We start from the raw sequence: 14,538 nt of genomic DNA on the forward strand, positions 1-14,538 counted from the left end.
TACTAGTGAAAGAGTGGTAACTGCTATAAAATAACATGGAAAACCTGACGGAAAATACAAACCAAACAAGAATCGATCAATTTCGTTGCTTCACGGGCGTATGTGATCGAAGTCTTATTATGTTTGTTTCGTCATTGATCTCATAATTTTCATTGAAGCCATTGTGTGAAATGGTCTCATTCTTTTCCCTCTCTCCTTCATCAACCATCAAAATGTTTGTTCAGTAATCTTGCATGCGCTGATATCACCGTTGGACTCAGTTTCCAGCCGTTTCATCTTGCTTACGCAATTTCCCAAGAACACTCTGCAAATTGTTACCATAGCTCGCTCATCAACCGAACCTTGGGCGTCATTTTCTGTGGCATGTCTGTCCTCACAGTGACTGCAATAAATATAGGCAGACTTTTAGCTGTTTCACTTGGGCTAATATATGGACAAGTAGTAACTCTGTGGCGAGTAAGAGTAACTTTAGTCCTTTGTTGGCTTGTTTACATTACAAGAGGAATAACAAATCATTCCATCCTTTCTATTTATTTGATAATCAGTAACATGGGTGTAACTTTTTCGATAGTGACTTCTACTTTCTGCTACATAGCAATTTACATAAAACTCCGCCGTCAACAAGCTCAACTCCAAGCTTAAACTATCATTCCCAAATTGTGTGATACACATACATTTTTCAAAGATAAAAACATAGCAGAATGACGTGCTCATTGTTGAGTTGAATTAACAACTGAAAGATGGAAACTTAAAAGACGCGCTTCAAAAGATTGCAATATCACTGTCATCATCCGAATCATCATCGCCAGATATCGTGATTTCAATTTCGTCGTCATCATCATCATCCTCATCGTCATCATCATCATTCTCATTATCATCGTCATCGACATAGTCATCTTCCTCGCCACCTTCGTCGGATTCCTACGGGAAAAAAGGCATTGAGTCGTTATTTTGTTGACCTACATCAAACACGTGTTGCAATAAGTGACGTGATTTAAAGTTCATCTCCGCTTTAGTGCCAGGGGAGGCGCTATAGTCCACAACCTAACAAAGTGCAGGATTTTGTATGCAAATAAGGCAAGAACCAATCACATAACCGAATTCGCATCCAAGATGGCTGTATTGCTTAATAACCACAACTACTGCGCTAGCTAATTAAGGCCACAATTTTCAATTAATTAATACTAATTGCATAACGTGATGACGTCATAAACGGAATTCACTGCATTACGACTTGCTAGTCAGAAGAACTGTGAGACACCACTGGATTTTGAACGCGACTACTACAAGCATGATTCAATAAAGGAGCTGTTTAAAACCGTGGACTGAGTTAATCTTCGACTGGCAAAATATTCAAAATCCACGGTGGTCTGCTACAAAGCGACAACTGGATAAGCGAAGATGGAAAACGCAGCTGAAATCGAGAAGGCTAAAGGCAAGCGTACAACAGCTAAAGGAAGATTCACAAGAAAGAAGAACTTCCTCACCAAGTCGATAGACAATAACCAAGGCGTAGAAATAGTTGAAACAAACTATGCGAAACTCGCGGAAGCGTACGATGAACTCGAAGGCAAACATGAAGCCTACATCGAGCTATTGCCAGACGATCAGTCTGAAGAAGCAGAAGTGTGGATGACAGAAGTCCAAGAGAAGTTTAATGAGGCGACCAATCGCAAAATCACTGTGAAAGAAAGATCAACACGTGCGTACGCGGAGCGTCAAGAATACATTGATAAAGCACGCACAAGACAGAAAACAGCGCGTGCAGTTTTCGAAGCTTCATACAAAAGTATCTCGCACGCGCTGCAATCTAAAGAAATTCCCAATTTTGCATTGAGAGATTTACAAACGCAAATTGAAGAAGAATTTTTGGAATGCAAACGATCAAACGCAGAACTGATACAATTATTAACTCAAGACTCAGCAGAAGCTGAAATAAATTGGATCGCTACAATCCAAACCTGTTATCATGAAATAAAGGAGAAAATAGCGCTAAGCTACACTAATGTGGAAGAAGCTAAAGAAACAAAGCGGGAGTCTACCGCCTCAGCTTCCTTTCTACAACTAGAAAAAGTACGAATGCCTCACTTTGACTGAGAACTGCGCAAGTATCCGCAATTTAAAAGAGATTTCCAGAAGCAAGTTATGACTCAAATCCGAAAAGGTGACGCAGCGCACGTCCTACGCACCTGTCTTAAGGGGGAGCCAGCGAGATTGGTGAACTGCGTAGACGACGACATAGACGAGATGTCGCATCGTTTAGACGACAAATATGGAGACCCAGCCAAAGTTGTCGATGTCATCATTGACGAAATAAAGCGATTTAGAATGCTCAGAGAAGGAGAAGATAAACGCTTTATAGAATTTGTAACCCTCATAGAGGATGGTTATCGTAACCTAAAAGGACTCGGCTTGGAAACAGAGATCACGACTACAAGTTCAGTCAGCGTAATTGAGAAAGCACTCCCGTCAGATATCAAACGGAAATGGTCCGAACGGGTAAGCTCTCGTGACAGGCTTGTTGATAAAAGCAACAAATTTCCAAGTCTTCTCGACTTTCTACAGAGTCAAAGGGATGCCATTGAATACGAAAGTGCTACACTCCGTGCAGGAAGCAGCAACCAATATCACAAGGGCGCAGCACATTACTCGGAGGGTATCACAGTCGGAAAAGACGAAAGTACCAAAGAACCTAGGCCTAAGTGTCTGATTCACGAGAATGGTAAGCACTGGACGTCAAATTGCCGACTTTATCAAGCTAAGACAGTTGACGAAAAAAGGGATTTTCTCAAAGAAAAGCAAGCATGCTGGGCTTGTCTTAAGCCTGGTCACAGGCAGCGGACTTGTAGGATAAAAAGAGATTGCGGCGTGAATGGCTGCACGAGGAAACATCACCCATCAATTCACGAAAACGATGAAAGTACACCCCAGCAAGCTTCTGCCTCCGCCAATGTATGCAGCGACTCCAACGTCGATACATGTCTTCTCCAAGTACAGAGAGTAAAAACCAGGAAGGGGACAGCTAATGTAATGTGGGACAACGCAGCCTCACTTTGCTTCATAACCAACGCCAAAGCGAAACAAGAGAAACTCAGTGGAGTCAAAGTGAATCTTTCAATAGTGAAGATAGGAGGGCAGAACGAGGAAATCGAAACAATGAAATACAAGCTACCACTTTTGGACAAGCGAGGTCAAGCCGTGGAATTCGAAGTATATGGGATCAGCAAAATCACCTCTGATATCGAGCATGTAAACGTAGAGAGCATCGCCCACCTATTTAGAAACGTTTCAAAGGATGAAATAGCGCGACCCGCTGGTCCAGTTGATGTATTGATCGGTTATGAATACGCCGCCTTTCACCCGGAAAGGGAACAGAATAATGGGCATCTTGTACTACTGAAAAATCGTTTTGGAAGATGCGTTGGAGGAACTCACCCACTGCTTAAAGAAACGTGCATGACCCATAATCTTGGAAACGCGAGAGTACACTTTGTAGGCAAAGTCAATGTCGAAGATTTTTACACTATCGAGGCACTTGGTGTACAGTGCAAACCGAAGTGCGGGGGATGCAAGTGCGGAAAATGCTCCTTGGGCGCCAAAGATTATACCATACAGGAAGAAAGGGAACTGGAGTTAATTGAGCGGAATTTACGTTTCAACAGTGAAGACAACTCATGGACCGCTGAATACCCCTGGATAAAAGACCCCCATAAGCTTCCTAACAACCGCAATGTAGCGATGGCGAAATTAGCTGCTACCGAACGACGACTCAGAAAGAACGCAGATCACGCGAAAGTGTATGACGAACAGATAAAGGACATGGTGGCAAGAAATGTGGCAAGAAAACTATCCGAGGAAGAATTAACAAACTACACAGGCCCTACGCATTACATTGCTCATCACGAAGTACTCAAACCAGAATCGAAATCTACTCCAGTCCGTATAGTTTTCAACAGCAGTGCGAACTATATGGGGCACGTATTAAACGAGTATTGGGCAAAGGGTCCTGACTTGCTCAATAACTTGTTAGGAGTCTTGATACGCTTTAGAGAGAACAGAGTTGCTTTCATGGGAGACATTAGGAAAATGTACCACACAGTGAAAACGTCGGAGTTAGACCAACATACTCACCGATTTCTTTGGCGCGACATGGATAGTACGAGAGAACCAGACACCTATATAATACAGCGAGTGTCATTTGGAGATAAACCGTCCGGCACGATCGCCACTGTAGCATTGAGAAAAACGGCAGAGATGATGCGCGAGAATTATCCGGAAGCAGCAGACATAATTCAAACCAACACTTACATGGACGATATCATCGAAAGCAAAGATAACATTGAACTGGCCCGTGACCTTAGCCAAGATATAGAGAAAGCTATTATTAAAGGAGGATTTCAGGTTAAAGAGTGGATATTCTCAGGAGATATTAACAAGCAAGAAGAAACGATCATGGTACAGACACCACATACGTCGACCGAAAAGATACTTGGGATCAAATGGAATCCATGTGAAGATCAGCTATGTTTTGAAGTCAAGATCAAGTTCTCACCAAAAGGAAAGAGACATGCTTTACAAACAAATAACGTAACCACAGATTTTCCCCCTCGACAACTCACGAAGAGGATGATTCTCTCACAGATCAATAGTGTATATGATCCTCTCGGACTAGCTGGACCGTTCACTGTAAAAGCGAAGATTCTAATGCGGCACTTATGGGGAAGTGAACAGAAGCTTGACTGGGATGATCCCATTCCTGAAGAGAATAGAGAGAACTGGATAACCTTCTTCAAAGATTTGAAAGACATGGATCAAGTACGATTCACGAGATGCGTGAAGCCGTCGGATGCAGTTGGAGAACCTATTCTTATTATATTTAGTGATGCATCTCAAGACGCCTACGCTGCATGCGCGTATGTACGCTGGGAACGGAAAAATGGTCAATTTGAAAGTAACTTGATCATCTCTAAGAATCGCCTAGCTCCAATCAAAAAAATATCTATCGATCGTATCGAACTATGTGGAGCAGTATTGAACAAACGTCTCAAGACCTTCATTGAGAAAGAATGCAGATACCAATTTCAAAAAATCTATCACATTGTTGACTCACAAATAGTACATGCTATGATACAGAAAAATTCCTACGGTTTTAACACGTTCGCTGCCACAAGAATTGGAGAAATACAAGAAGGAACAAGCCAAACAGATTGGTACTGGATAGAGAGCGAACACAACATCGCTGATTGTCTCACGAGAGGGAAGAAGCCTAGCGATATCGGGCTCGAAAGCGCATGGCAGAAAGGACCCGAATTCCTACGACAACCAGAAGATGATTGGCCAATAACTCGCAATTATTTAGAATCACAATTACCAGAACGAGTCAAGACGGCACTGGCTATAAAAATCGAAGGATTTCAGGATACCCTTGCAGGAAGGATTCATATCACCAAGTACTCAAATTATAACAAGCTCTTAAGGGTGACGGCAAGAGTTCTGAAACCCTATGACAGAAACCCCAAAACATCTCTGAAAAACGCAACACGTGATCTCAAACCACACGATTTGGAAAGGGCTGAATTATTTTGGATACGAGAAGCTCAACAAGACATGGGGAAGGATATCGAGAACGGGAATTACAAAAGATTATGTCCTAAGATGCGAGAAGATGGTATATATGTGATTAGAGGACGAAGCGAGTTATGGATGGAGATGAGCTACAACAAGAGAGAAGTAATACTCCTTCCATACGATCACCCATTCTCACGTTTATTTACAGAGCAAATACACAGAAAAGGGCATCATGGGATATTAACTACAGCCAGCAAAGTGCGTACCAGGTACTGGATCCCGAAACTGTTGAAACTTGTGCAATCAATCAAGTCCAAATGCGTCGTTTGTAGAAAACTTGATAAAAAAGTCAGTGAACAAGTAATGGGCAACCTTCCAACTGAAAGGCTGAAACCCGCCCCTCCATGGAGCAGTACAGGCATCGATTTGTTTGGACCTTACAAGATTCGCGATGAAGTAAAGAAAAGAACAACATCTAAGGCGTATGGAGTGATATTCTACTGTCTAGGGACAAGAGCAGTTTACTTGGATATAGCAGCAGACTATAGTACAGACAAATTCCTTATGGTCTTCAGACGATTCGTGTCACTACATGGTTACCCATCTAAGCTATTCTCAGATAACGGTACCCAACTCGTCGCAGCAAATAAAGAGCTTTCTAATATGACCAAGACTTGGGATTGGAACAAACTAAAAGGTTTTGGCATAACTGAGGGATTTGAGTGGATCTTTACATCCGCAGACGTACCCTGGCAGAACGGAGTCACAGAAGCTCTCATAAGATCTGTAAAACGAGCTATTAACGCTTCTATTGGCGATAGTACCTTAACATTCTCAGAGTTACAAACAGTACTTTACGAGGTCGCCAACTTGCTGAATGAAAGACCAATAGGAAGGCACCCTGCGTCACCTGATGACGGTGCATATCTTTGCCCAAACGATCTTTTGCTTGGTAGAGCAACGGCACGAATACCAAGTGGCATGATCTTTGACGAGCGAGCGAGTAATAGAAAACGGTTTTCGTTCGTACAAACGATAATATCTTCTTTCTGGAAGAAGTGGACGCAAAATTACTTTCCCAGTTTGCTGATACGTCAAAAATGGCATACATCCCACCGTAACTTAAAAACTGGAGATATCGTTCTTATACAGGACTCGAGCTTGTTAAGAGGAAAATGGAAGATCGGGAGAGTTTCTAATACATATCCAGGAACGGATGGGAGAGTCCGGAAAGTAGACGTCGAATACAAGAACATAACAAATGAGCCTGTAACTAAGTATAAAGGAAAAGGCTATATAAGTGTACAGCGACCAGTACAGCGCCTAATATTAATACTGCCTATTGATGAACACTGACTGAACTCTTAAATTTACTTGTAAATCGTATACTTACTATACCTCATTTCAGATGGGGGAGTGTATTGCTTAATAACCACAACTACTGCGCTAGCTAATTAAGGCCACAATTTTCAATTAATTAATACTAATTGCATAACGTGATGACGTCATAAACGGAATTCACTGCATTACGACTTGCTAGTCAGAAGAACTGTGAGACACCACTGGATTTTGAACGCGACTACTACAAGCATGATTCAATAAAGGAGCTGTTTAAAACCGTGGACTGAGTTAATCTTCGACTGGCAAAATAATGGCGGTTTCACTTCTCTTTGATTGGTCCGTTCCTACGAATATTGATGTGAAAGTCCTCAAGATTCTCGTACCTGCTCGCGATCTATTATTTGACCGGCCATGTTTGACTTGGAGTTTGAGTGGACAGTGGAAGGAGGGGGCGGTGAAAGGCGAAAAGACCCTTGCTCGAAGAGGCTGTTAAAAAGCGAAACACCTCCTGACTAATTGTGCGTCACCGCATTTTCGGAAATGAGCAAATAACCGTAACCACAAGAAAAAGAAAAAAGAAAACAAAAAGGGTAGAGCGGATGAGTGAAACTGTTAGACAGTTTTTTTTTCAGCGAGGAGACAAATGGCTTCGACGTAGCCCCCTCCGAGGACACAGATATGAGCTGATATTCACTGCATTCTATATTCTTTGAGTGTAGCTTCCGTTAATCCCCTTGACGATGTTTCTTCCATTTGATTGTAAACGGCACTTTGAAGCAGGTTTGTTTTATAATTAGTTTTAATGCTAACTGTGTTCGCCCACAACTCCGTTTGTGGGCGAACACAGTTTCCCAAACCAAGAATGACCTCAGACGAGCGTAATCTTCATTGCCCCACCCCCCCTTTTTGATCGTGGCTCAACCCCGTGTTACAAATTTCTTCCTCTACTGGAAAAGGCTACTTAGTCGAAAGGCTCTCCTCCCCTCCCCCTTCCCCAGCATTTCGTCAAGTTTTCGCACCAATTGCTGCTACCCATTTTTATTCCTCAGTGGAGAGATGTACTATGAGAATAACGTATCTTCCCAAAGAACACTTCACAAAGACCTAACCAGGGTCCCAACCCAGAATCCTCGACCCTGATTCCTACGCTTTAATGATTGGGCTTCAGCTCCTCAAATAATTTCACAAAGAGGTTTGGAGGAAGGAAAAAAACAAAACAAAACAAAAACAACATTGAGACTTTGAACAGGATTTGAGCTTGTGACCTCGCGAGATGCCGGGTGCAGTGCCCTGGCCGACTGAGATATGTAGTCACTACCCCTTAATGAAAGGTGAATTTGTCGGCTCAGATCTTACGATCAAGATGAACTGAATTGAATGTTTCATAGAAATCATAAGAATTCTCTCATCTCTGAAGGAGTGAGAAGAGGGAGAAAAAAGAGAAGAAAGGAAGGTAAGCAAGAGCGGCAGAGGAAGAGGATGGGAATGAAAGAAGAAGGATGGAAGGGAGGAAAACAAAACAAGGCAGAGGTTTCCTATTTAAAAGCTTACCTTACAAAGTTGTTAAACTTGACAAACTTGTGTACAACCCGTTTGCCTTTGACATCCCATAATACACCGTCGTTCAGTACCAGGTCGTCCGTGGGATTGAAGGAGGCAAGGTTCTTTGAGAAGTTGTTAGTGTTGTTGGAATCGTGCAGAGTTAGTACCCGCTGACCTGTCGCAGTGTCATAAATCTGATGGTTGAATACAATCTAGTGAATAATATCATCACACTCTAACTGCATTCTAATGCTCGTTGTTATCGAGAAATAAAAAGGGTGTTTTAGCAGAGAAGTACCACAAGCAATAAACGACAAAAAAAAAACAAAACAAAAAACAAAAAACTGAACCAAATACAAGAAAACATTGGTCAACCCTTACTAAGGTAATCACAAGGCTTTGCTTCCAATTTATTAACGATCTACCGATAGAAATCTCGAGTTGGACGCCTTAAAGTTTGCTTAATTTTTCAAAAGACGCATTTTAACTGATACCCCATTCACACCAGCAAAACATGTTTTGTTAAACTGGTTTTCATTGAATGAAAATTATAAACAGAGAACTGAAAAACTTGATTTTCCATTGGATTCAAGTACTTGCTAACTTACATTTCCAATGTGCTACATTCAAGTCAAAAATATTCGGCTAAATAGTTTCTATGAAGAAAAAAAAATTAAACTGTGTTTAACAAAACAACTTTTAAACATGTTTAAGCTTTGGTGTGAATGGGGCATAAGAGACGTGAAAGAAAAACCAAAGCTTTTTCCAAAGAATATCAAAATAACCAATAAAAAATTATTAAACACAGCCAACAGGCCTCAGAACAAGTAAACTGAGGTGTAGAAAAGTGATCTTGGTCATGACGTCTGAGCTAAAAATGCTTCTTGAAAGTCCATGTATTCGAGACAAAAAATGATCGCGCACAGACTTGGGCGAAATCAGCGATTCTATTGTCCTTGCTGTCCCGTGTTCACGCTGTAGCATTTTCGCTTATCTATTTGTCCTTTTGTAAATGTTCTAAATGAACAGGGACAATTTGTCAAACTAAGGCTGATCGCGATGTATTTAGAAGTGAAAATGTATCGTATGTCTTGAACTCACATGCGCAGTAGCGTCGTGTGTGCCAATAATTCTGTGTTCTGATAAATTACTAGACTTTACCCAGGTGTCTTCGCTAAATGTATGTCTGAGCCAAAGGCAAACAAATAAAATTATAGGTAAATAACATTTTTTTATCAAATAGAGAGATAAATGTAACGACGAAATATTACAGTTCGCCTACTGTCACCGTGTTATTAACACCAATCCGATTATAGGATACGAGCCATGATATACACCTAAATTATTTCCCATTTTGCTTGTTTTGATCTTGAGCGTTGATTGCCGCAGGTGAATTAAGTTGAAATCATTTCTCGTCTCCTGTAATCTATGAAATTAGTTTGTCTAAGTGTCTTCTGTAAAAGTTGTAGCTCTGAAAGAACAATGTAAAACTTCTATTTGTATCTAAGCGATCCTCAAGTCAATAAAAATTAATGGTAAAACCTAGCGAAGTATGTGTTTGCTTTATGTTTCTGCGACAAACATTGTAGTTTGTTAAAGGTGAGATACAAATATACCAAGCAGAGACACAAACAAGGACGTAACTATCCAATGCACTAGTGGTACGAATCAAACAGGTTTTCAAATACTTACTTCATTTCGAAAACGTCTCCAAATGACCAAAGACCACAGGGAGGCAAAGCAGATGAAGATGACGTTAATAAAAGTTCGCGGTCCTAAAAGTTGAAGAATGGAGTACAGAAAGACAATTTCAGTGATGAATGAATTCGTGAACACAACCTGAAATGGTCACATGAGCCTTAGATAGGTTCATAACGTTGCGAAACGCGCTGCAAAACTAATGAATAAAAAGGGTTGATTGGTTTGAACGAAAGATATGGAAACTAAACAGTTAACATGAAGACTGAATTTGACCGAACATTAAGTTATTTAAAAGCAATAGCGGAGCTGCCTTGTTTGTGTGGATGTGGACCGAAATGCAACATCGAACCTAACTCGTTACCATTTGACTGTTGTTGGGTCTGGGGAGGGAGGGGTGGGTGCGCCAAAAAAAAAAATTGTTGAACATTAATGAAACTTTCCACTCTGTTTGAAGTAGAAAGAAACGTATTTTTGACTACATGGGGAGGGAAGCTTCCATGTTGTACTCTTACTTTTGAACATTGGCACACGGAAATTGCTCTGTCTGCGCTACAGAGATAATTAAGTCGCCTCTTCCTGCAAAATATACTTTTTTAAAAATAAATTCGTGAAATATAAAAGAACATGAAAATCATGCACTGAGCGGTTTAAATCTAAAAAAGAACAAAAAAAAAACTTGTCACAATTAACGACTAAGTCATTCACATACAACTGTTTCAAGAAAAATTTTGCGTTTGACTTGAAATCAAAATGTGTCGATTGAGTTTTGTACCCTTCCAGTTATTAAGTTGTATTCCTTCAACTCGCCTATTTGTGTTCCAAGTAAAACAGACTTGCCATCGGGCTGAGGAGAAAAAGTAAAAACTTAGGTACTACGTTTACATGACCTCATAAAAGCCATCATTTTTTTTAAACAATAGTAAGGATAATTATTACGAGTAGAAAAAAAAAAAACACAAGATCATAATTTCTATTTTACTAAGAATCAGCCAAATGCAAACGACACAAACAAGAGGTTCAAACCGTTTGACTTCTAAGAGTGACCAGCGTCCAATTTCTCTTTACAACATCACTCCTTGAAGCAAACATTAGGATCACGAGAATAAAGAAAATGATCACCAAATAAAAAGCTCTTGATTTTTAACTAAATTCTCTATGTCAGCACCTTAGAAATTACATAGAGAACAGTATGTAGAATATGCATACTGATGTTAGCATGTAAATGGTCAAGCCCTGAAGATAGGTTTTTGAGGAGTAAATTTGAGGTCTGAAGAAGTGTCACAGTTCGTTCATCGTAAAAAAATTTTTAAAAAAATCGGTGTTCAGTTTCAATTGGTTTTAATCTTCTTCACTCTTGGGAACCAGTCTTTATTTATCACGGGGGGGGGGGGGGTAGGTGAATTCCTGGGGATCCCATGCTTTTCGGGGGAGGGAGCGGAGGAGGATCAGTCGTCTCTAACAGAGCTTAGAGGAGCAACTATAGAATTGACTGCCAATGAGGTGGGATCATTACAACACTACAGACCCTTTCTCCGTAACTGCCAAAAACCAGTTACAAATAGTAACGCTCTTGATGAAAGGGAACCAGTGACTGGTTTTGCTGTTATTCCTTACATACAGGGTGTTACGGAACTCATCAAGAGAATTTTGAATAGCCACAACGTTAACGTTGCTCAAAAATCTTTTCAGACTTTGGGACATATTTTCGCCAAACCTAAGGATCCTGTCACGAAAGAACAATGAACCGACGCCATTTATACTATTCCTTGCAATGACTGTGACAACGAATACATCGGACAGACCAAACGCCAGTTTGGTACACGGTTAAAAGAGCACCAAAAAGCGGTTTTTTTTGCAAAAAGGAAAATTCAGCTTTATCGGAGAATACATGCCTAACCAACCATACAATTGGGTGGGATAATTCTAAAATTATCACCATTAATCGGCGTTACCATCAGCGCCTTGTTTGGAGGCTTGGCATATCAACTCCGCCCACGCTCCTTTAAATCGTGACGATGGCGGTTTGCTTCCTGACGCCTATTTACACCTCGTCAGAAAAAAAAGGCCGCTTATTAGTGATCATATAAAAGGACCTCTTGTTGCAGCGTTTAGATCACCCCTGATGAAGGCACTAGACAGGAGTGTCGAAACGTTGGGTCTATGAATCGTAACTTCTTCGGTTACATTCATTAAATCTGCAAACCAGGGTAGCGTCAAACTATGTCTGACTGTCCACCTGGTTGCCGTGTGAACTTTAATATAACAACAATTAATTTCCATTCATTATGGAACGATTAACCATCGATCATTTAAACATAGAGCAGTGGACAGGCCTCGAAAAATGGCATTTAAAATACAGTGAGAAAAATTAAGAAAAATCTTAAGTCAATAATACTAAAAGGCTACCTGTATCCTTTAGAAGGCAGCAGAAAATCGCTACAACTTATGTTCTGATACGATTTTGATTTTTGAATTATCAAAAACATCAATTCCTTGAGTTGAAACGATTTCCGAGAATTTCCAATTCCGGTAGCACAGTCCTACAGTCCAGGGGCCAATACTGGTAACTGAACTTCCTTTATTCGTGGTTAGTGCAATCAACATGATGGACTACAAAAACGTGTCTCCTCCGCTGATCTTGAGGCAACAGAGCGATTTGTGCAAGCGAGTCTGTGCTTATGAGCATTGGTTGATGAAATAAAAAAAACAAAACAAGAAACGAACAAAAAAACAAATATAAGAAATTACTTCTCCACTCTATTCCTGAGAGCGAAACGTATCTAATGGATTGATATGTATACGTAAACTACGAGAATTATGAATATAATGATACTAATAATAACAATTATGATAATTATAATAATAATAACAATAATAATAATAATAACAATATTAATAATAAATAATAATAATAGTAAAACCGAAGAAAACAACAACAACAAAGCAATGTAAGTAAGTGTTACGGTGTCCATTGGGGGGTTTCATAACGTACGAGCCGTCGTTAACCATCAAATATTGTGCCCCATTACTGCGAAAAAAAAAACAAAAAAACCCTTTGCCGATGTTAAGTTCACTTCCAACCTCTCTGAACTAAAGCAGCCAAGCGGGTGTCGTCCTTTTAAATAACATAACATATTGAATTTGCTCATCTGACAATATACAATTTTCTCCTAAAATTAGGGAGTAGGCTTGAAAATTCACCTTTTACGCTGGAACTGGAACAGGTGGTGTTCCACCCTCGTTCCTTGCCATAGATCTCCTCAGCGCATCTGCCCTGATGTGAAGATGGGCATTAAAGTATCTCCGTAGAGCCATGCAGGTGTGATTTGCTGTCTGCCGGCTGCCAAACACCTCATCATTACTCAGTAGTTCTGCCTCGTCGGGACGACGGACTGAAAGTGTACTTAGCTGCCACAACATGGTTAAACAAAAAAAGATTCTTTTAGAATGGTTTGCAGCCAGTAATATTCGTTGTTTTCAAGATGCAAACGCGAGTGGAATAGGACCGTAAAATGGCTTGAAAAAATTTAAACGAGTCTGCGCAGTCTGGAAAATGCAAACACGACGTGTACTAAATACTTGTTAATTCATAGCGGTCGGCATGTCTCTAAACTACTTTTCAAAAGTAACAAACCGTGATTTACTGAAGTGGAGGTTGCTGGCTAGTAGCGGATATTCACTGAGTCTCGAAGCCGCGAGGTGAATATCCACCGCCAGCCATAGACACTGAGGTGAATATTTATAGTATATACTTAAACAGAAAGATGATATAGCCAAAAGGGATGATTCTAACTATTTATTCCCGCGATGATTGCAATATTTCCGCGCGCAAATCACGCGCGAGTTACTCGGAGGTGAACAGCAACGGATATTCGGAGTTTGAGTAGCCAATCAGAATGGGCCTTCAACGTTATCCACTATTTTATTAATTAAATAAACGCATTTTACATTAGTTATTCTTTTATTTCTTTACGTATTGCAAAATATTTCGAATGAGTGTTATTAAGAGAAATTGCTATTCCTACGAGAACGGAAAAGTCAAAGAACAAATAGACCTTGTGGTGTGATCCTACTCCAGACGATTGAACTACACGATCCACGTTTCTCAGGGGTCCAAACCGCGTTGTGTAATTAATAAATAAAACTGACTAATTACCTGGTTCACAAGCTTCCGCAGACCATCATTACTGTCGAACAATTCCAGCACTGCTCGAAATGAACACGTGAGCGAGAAAAAGAGAGTTGCGTGACATCTGTCAGAGTCGTGAGAACATTCTAGAAGCCACAATGCATACTTGACCAGGTCATTCAGCACAGGGTTTGGTAGGAGGGACACCTGAAACAAGTTACTTGAAACGGTTAAGGAGGTTCTGTCGACATATTCTG

At 40.5% G+C, this 14,538-nt stretch overlaps 1 protein-coding gene and 1 pseudogene across 1 annotated transcript in view; both read right to left on the bottom strand.

Annotated features, from left to right (window-relative positions):
• Positions 1-14,538, bottom strand: part of LOC149045662 (DDB1- and CUL4-associated factor 1-like) — a 413,926-nt pseudogene that overhangs the window by 232,226 nt on the left and 167,162 nt on the right.
• Positions 1-14,538, bottom strand: part of LOC149045672 (uncharacterized) — an 83,374-nt gene that overhangs the window by 64,491 nt on the left and 4,345 nt on the right. The gene's annotated exons all lie outside the window — the stretch shown is intronic.

The sequence above is a fragment of the Pocillopora damicornis genome, chromosome 5 (assembly GCF_964200805.1).
Source record: "Pocillopora damicornis chromosome 5, jaPocDami1.2, whole genome shotgun sequence".
In the NCBI taxonomy this organism is placed as follows: Eukaryota; Metazoa; Cnidaria; class Anthozoa; order Scleractinia; family Pocilloporidae; genus Pocillopora; species Pocillopora damicornis.